Source organism: Camelina sativa, chromosome 20, assembly GCF_000633955.1.
Source record: "Camelina sativa cultivar DH55 chromosome 20, Cs, whole genome shotgun sequence".
Lineage (NCBI taxonomy): Eukaryota > Viridiplantae > Streptophyta > Magnoliopsida > Brassicales > Brassicaceae > Camelina > Camelina sativa.
In genome coordinates this window covers 27,292,632-27,299,065 of record NC_025704.1, presented here as the reverse complement: position 1 = coordinate 27,299,065, position 6,434 = coordinate 27,292,632, and positions in this window count along the sequence as shown.

Below are 6,434 nucleotides of genomic sequence, written 5' to 3'. Positions count from 1 at the left end.
TAAAACAGAGTCTCATACTCTCCCCAAGTATCAAGTAGCGGTCGGTTGATGTAATCAAGCTTCTTAACTTCGTCAGTTGGTCGCCCAGCCCAAGCATGCTGTGACGGAATCCGGTGTCCTTCTCTTCTTGGCCATGGAGCTTGACATGTGGCTTGAAGAGGTGCATTAGGAGCTGGAAGTGGTTGGTATGGCCTCAGTGGAATTGGAGGAGGGATCGCCGGCGGTGGAGAGTCGTGGAGGTTCGGCTGAGCGGCAGCGATAGTGGAGCGGCGAGGTCTCTTCGTCGTTCGGGGGTTCACCATTGCCTCGAATCACAAAACTGAGTATGGGATCAAGTAACGGAGAGAAAATCGAGCAGGTTAGGGATTGGAATCGTCGGATTTGATCGAGAGTCGAGTGAGAAACGGTCGATTGAAGCTTGTGTTCTCTCGGTTTCGATTTCTGATGAGAGTGGCAAAGAAGACGAAGTCGGGAAGCTTAAATCGCGATTTTAGGTTTAGTTGCATCGATCGATGTTGTGGTTGCATCGGTCGATGCAACTATTGGGTCGATGCAACTGGATATTGAATTGTATCTTAGATATCGATGCTACGTCTGGATATTGAATTGTTTTAAGCTCTTAGGTCGATATTGAATTGTATCTTCCAGCATGACTACTCCTAGCTCGTCTGGTCACCCCTGTAGGGTTCCATCCCTCGCCGATGAAGATTTGGAGGATGTCGATGTTCTGACGGACCGGATTATCAAATGTGGGTCCCTCCCATTAATCGCCGACCTTCCGGGAGCAAAAAGACATCTTTTTTCTTAAGTTCCCAAATCTTCTTCTTAACTCGAGTCGGCTTTGAGGGCGGTGAGACTTGGAAATCTCTCTGCTCAGCCCGCCATCATTGCTCTTAAATGGAACCACTGTCCTTGGGATGCTATTGATGGTTTTACCTGTCTCTCAGAGAAAATCTTTACCGAGTGCGGGTTACCTTTCCCCTTCCCTCTTTCATGATGACGTACTTTGCTAACCGCAAGGCGGCGATTTCCCAATTTGCTCCAGCTACGTTTAGGAATGTGGTTGGTCTTTCGATTTTGGCTAAGAAGGGGGTGTTCAACTGACGGTCGACCATTTCGAAGAGCTCACTCGCTTGATGGCAACTGATAGAAAGAAGAAACACGACATTCACTATGTCAGCTCGCGAAAACCTCTCCTCGTCGAAGGGGCAAAAGGAAAGACTTATAACTGGGAGGGATCCTACTTCTTCTTAAAAGTGGTTATGCGGGTTGTCGAGGATCCTACAATCCCCTTTTTATACGACGTGCTAGCCAATCCTGTTATACAACTTGTTTTGATTTCTTGGACATTGCCTTGATCTCATTCCACTCTTTTTTTGCAGCTGTTGTCCCAAGGTGCCTTCTTCCCTATCCTTCCACCTTTCGAGTTGAGATCGACGCGATACAAGCTGTGAGTCCCTTTTATTTGGCCGGGAACAAAGCCGAAGAAGAGCAAAACTCCCTCAAGCAGAAAGGCAACTCCTCGTCGAACAGGAACTCGTCAATAAGGAGGGGGACGAGCTAGAGATTCCGGACGTTTCTGCTCGCTACCGCCGGGTAGCTGGTACCTCGTCGACTCCGAAGTTGGACCCACCTCGTCCTCGCAAAGGTTCAGACGAGCTGCCTCCAGAGGTTGGCTCGTCCAAGAAATCTTTGACGCGCCTGGTGATGCTCGTCTTGCTGATGCTCGTGAGGGAAAAAAAGTTGTGGTGCCTTCATCTCTACTTCCGAACCGGCTTATTGGTCCGGTGGAGACGCTGCCCGAGGGGAAGAAGAGTGGTACTCCTGTTACTGCTAACATTCCTCAGAAGAGAAAAGATGGCGGAAGTTCGTCGTGTCCCAGCTCGGCGAAGAAACAGAAAACTGCGGATTTCCGCTATGACTTCAGTCATTCTTCTACGGCACGTGCTCTGCCTACCAATTCCCTTGCTTGTTCCGACATGTTCCGAAAGATTCACTAAGGGATGGGACGCCTCCCCCCGATCGACCATATGAAGGAAAGGGATGCGATGTTTGACGTTGCGAGGGCTTCCTTCGAGGTTTGTTTTTTTTGTACCGAAGGTCTCGGCTATATACTACTTATTGGTGATTTTGTCTTATTGTTGGCTTTGTGTTCGTGCAGCTCATAGCGCTGATAAATCGTACGACCTCTCGTAATGAACATCGTGTACATGATCTGGAGGCTGCGTCTGCTGCCCGTTTGGACCCGTCTGTCAATAGCGTTAAGCAACTTGAGGGGCAGCTCGAAGAGGCTCTCCGATCGAATCGGAAATTGAGTGACAAAGTTGCCAAGCTCGAGCACCATCGGAGTGGGTTGCTTACCAAAAGGGATGACCTTCGCTTGAAGTTGGAAGAGTCTAAATCCGCACGGTCGAGTTAAAGCTTTTGTTGGAGGCCGAGACGAGTAGGTTGAGGGATCGTCGGGACAAGTACGGCTACTAGTGTAAGATCAACGCATATCGCCTACTCTCGACTCGTGCGCAGAAGCTTCTGTCAGAAATTCCTGGAGTATAACCAAGTCGTGGGGAATGTCCGTATGCTCTAGACTCTTGCTGTCGATGGTGAGATCTTGTTCTTGGTTAACGGTGTGGTGGATGGTGTCTCGAATATGGTGGCTCAACTCAAAGACGAAGTGGAGCAGGTTTTTATTCCTTATATCGTTGAAGCAGATTTTGACATCTCCAGTTGCTTTGCGAAGCCTCTCCCAGAGGTAGGTTGGGTCGAATCCCTGGGTCGGGAGGAAAGAGGAGGGATAGCAGGGGGAGAACGCTGGTGCGGATGATGGGGTTAAAGACCGAGAGAACACCGCAACAGGTGACGGGGACGAGCGGGTTGAGCAAGTCGGTGGTTTGGCTACCGAACCAAGTTCCCCGGTCGCGGGTCTTGTCCAAGGGTCGTAGATTTGCCTGTTGCTGTACCGGGTTAGCTCCCTTGTTTATCTATCTTGTGCCGTTTTGGGGTCAGCTCTCATGTTATCCATCTTGTACCAAAATTGGGTCGGTTCCCATGTTATCTGTCTTGTGCCGTACTGGGGTCGGCTCCCTTTGTTTTAATTTTTGTTTTGTAGCGGATGTTGAGCCGTTTAGATGTTATATATTTTTTTTGTCTTTTAGCAGACTTGATTTATCTTTATACCTTGGTTTTGTAACTTGTGTTGATCATTCAACGGGTGTGGTTTCCAAGGTCACTTTGATTGGTCAGTCTCGCCCTGGGAATTTGCACCTTTTATTCTATAAATTAGCCCTCCAAACTACTCATATCTCATCACTTCACTCCTTTCTTTTCTTTCAAGAGAGTAGCTCATTTGTTAGACAGGTGAGGTCGTTCCTATGCCTGTAACAACGAGGCTGGCGTGGCTAAGGAGGGCCTGAGGGCAGCTTGCTGCGAGGTACTTTTGGTTTCCCAAAAATCGAGTCGAGGAGGTCGTCTTTGATGATGATGTAATTCGTGCGGAGATTTGATCGTATGATGCGTGGATCCAGAGGCTGAGGGCCTATATCATAGCTACGTGCCGCCAGTTCGAGCGTCATTTCCAATTCTGGCATATAGACGGGACCGTGGACTATCTAGAACATATGATCGGCAATGGGCTCTTTGTTTCGAAGTGGAGAAAGGATCGGCTGCTGGAAGAGCGTTTTTGCAGCGAGGCATTACTAGCCGAGGCGGAGATTCCTGGTCACAAAGAGTGTGATCTTGAACCTCCTACAAGAAGACCCTTCGAAGACCACGCGGAGATCGCAGCTCGCCGGGCTTGTATCGAAAGGATGCGTCGTTACATTATTCAGCTGGAAAGTATAGACCATATGTTCTGTGAGAGTAGCCGTGTCGAAGAAATCTGCTCGTATCTCGAGAAGATGGCCGCTAGGGGTGCGGAGGTTCCGACGGACACGCTGGAAGGGTTGCGGAGAGAGTGCCAATTCTGGCAGGTGAAGCTCGGCATACTATAGTTCGATGAACCCTCCGATGCTGACCTAAGGGTCGAAGGCTGAATTTGTCCTACCCGCGGTGCTTGCTTGTTTTGTTAAGTTTTTCTATGTGCCGTAATGGGGACGGCTCACGTTTACAAACTATTGTCGGACTAGGGGTCTGCACCCTTGTTAAATTTCAACACAATTTCTCTTGATTATGCCTTTGTCTGTCAGCTATTCAGGTGCAACGCGTGATGGTTGGCTTATCCTTACTACTCGGCTGAATTTTCAGGTTTAATCAGGTGCGACGTGTGATAGCCGGCTTATCATTGAACTTCGAGTAGCGACTCGGCTAATGTCTCTTTTTAATTAGGTACGACTTGTGACGATCTGTTTTTCCCTGATCTGCGAGTAGCGACTCGGCTTAGATAAAATGTCGGAAAGTCAAGTCGTTATCGGGCCAGGATAACGACAACGAATTGTTCGTATTTCTTTTCCGAGTTTGAGATGATAACAAAAAAAAATTGTATTACTGGCAACTGTGTCCCGTAAACGGGACTGCCTATGTACTCTCTGATTAGGAAGGATCAAGGCGCTCGTAGTTCACATTACATGGTTGATCGGAATAGTAATGAATTCCAGGATCAAGGAGCTGGCTCGCCGCTCATTGTTAGCAGCTCGTACACGCTGGGGTGGACGACCTTGGACACCTTATATGGACTTTCCCAGTTAGCTCATATTTTTCCTGCGTTTGGCTCGGTAGTATTTTCGAAGACTTTCCGGAGGACGAGGTCTCCTCTGTCAAAGTGTCGGTTATGAACCTTCTTTTTGTAGTACTTGGCCGCGGCAAGTCGTAGTTCTGAATTCGTAGAAGTGTCTTCTCGCGTTATTCTTCCAATTTGTCTAGTTGATCCATGATCATCTGGATGTTGAGTGTTATGTCTTGGACGAGCATTTTTCGCCGGAGGCTGGAACTGCCGACCTCAGTGGGAGCCGTTGCTTCCATTCCGTAGGCTAGGGAAAATAGGGTATGGTTCGTTGCCTGCCGTGGGGTCGTATGGTAGGACCAGAGCACTCCATCAAGCTCGTCGGCCCACACGCCTTTTTGGCATCCATTCTCTTCTTCAGGCCGTCAAGTATGGTTTTGTTCGTTGATTATGCTTGTCCATTCCCCTGCGGGTATTTCGGCGTTGAGATCCTTAGTTTCATCCTTCACTTAGCACAAAAGTCTTCGAACTGGAGGGAGATGAACTGTTAGCCGTGATTGGTGATTATTTCGTATGGTAACCCATGTCGGCAGATGATGAATTTCCAAACGAATAGTTGCACGCCCTTGGCTTTGATGTTGGCATAAGACTCAGCTTCGACCCACTTTGTGAAATAGTCGGTGAGGACAAGGATGTAGCGCTTATGTCTTGATGCGGATAGCGGGCCGATAATGTCCATCACCCAACGCATGAAGGATATAAAGCTACGGTGGCTCGTAGTAGTTCGGTTGGTTGATGGATGATGGGGGCTTGGCGCTGGCACTTCTCGAATTTGACGACGAACTTCTCACATTTGGAAAACATTGTCGGCCAGTAGTGACCGTGCTCTTTGATTCGTAGTGCCAAGGCTCATCCTCCGGAATGGTTACCTCCGGCTCCCTCATGAGTTTCCATCATGACTCGTTCCGTGTCGACGCCGTGTAGACACAATAGCAAGGCTCCCAATGCAGTCCACCAGAGTAAGTGCTCCTTCATCAAGGTATAGTGGACAGCTTTCGTTTTCAACCGTCGTTTAGACTAGCCAATCTCTCTTATCATCATCTGAAGGAGGTTCGAACTGCTGTCTTGATGTCGTAGTTTTCCAGGTGGTTCTGATTACAGATCGCCGCTGGAGCTTCTTTGATACTTGGTGTATCGATGCTTTCGACTGGAATAACTCGTTGAAGATCAGGGTCTGATGTTGAAGCGAGTGCTGCTAGAGCATCGGCTTGAGCGTTATCTCCTATGGGGATCTTGATGAGTTCAAACACGTCAAAACGCTTGAATAGGACCCTGACTACGTCGAGGTAGGCAGCCATTGGTTCGCTTTCAGCATCATATTCTCCACTAAAGTGGTTGGCGACGAGTTGAGAGTCACAGAAAGCTCGGATCCGCTTAATTTGTATCCCGCTAGCAAGTTTGAGCCCAGCGATGAGTGCTTCGTACCTGGCAATGATAATCTCCATCAATAAGCAGATCATTGAATTTATCTCCATTATTATCTCCATCAATAAGCAGATCATCGAGAGTTTTTAAACTCAAAATTTTTCATAGCAGATCATTGAATATACCTCCGTCAATAAGCAGATCATTGAATATATCTCCATTAATATGTAGATCATTGAGAGTTTTTAAACTCAAATTTTTTTCATAGCAGAACATTGAATATAATCTTCATTAATAAGCAGATCATTGATTATATCTCCATCATTAAGCAGATCTCTAAGGGGGGGGGGGGGGG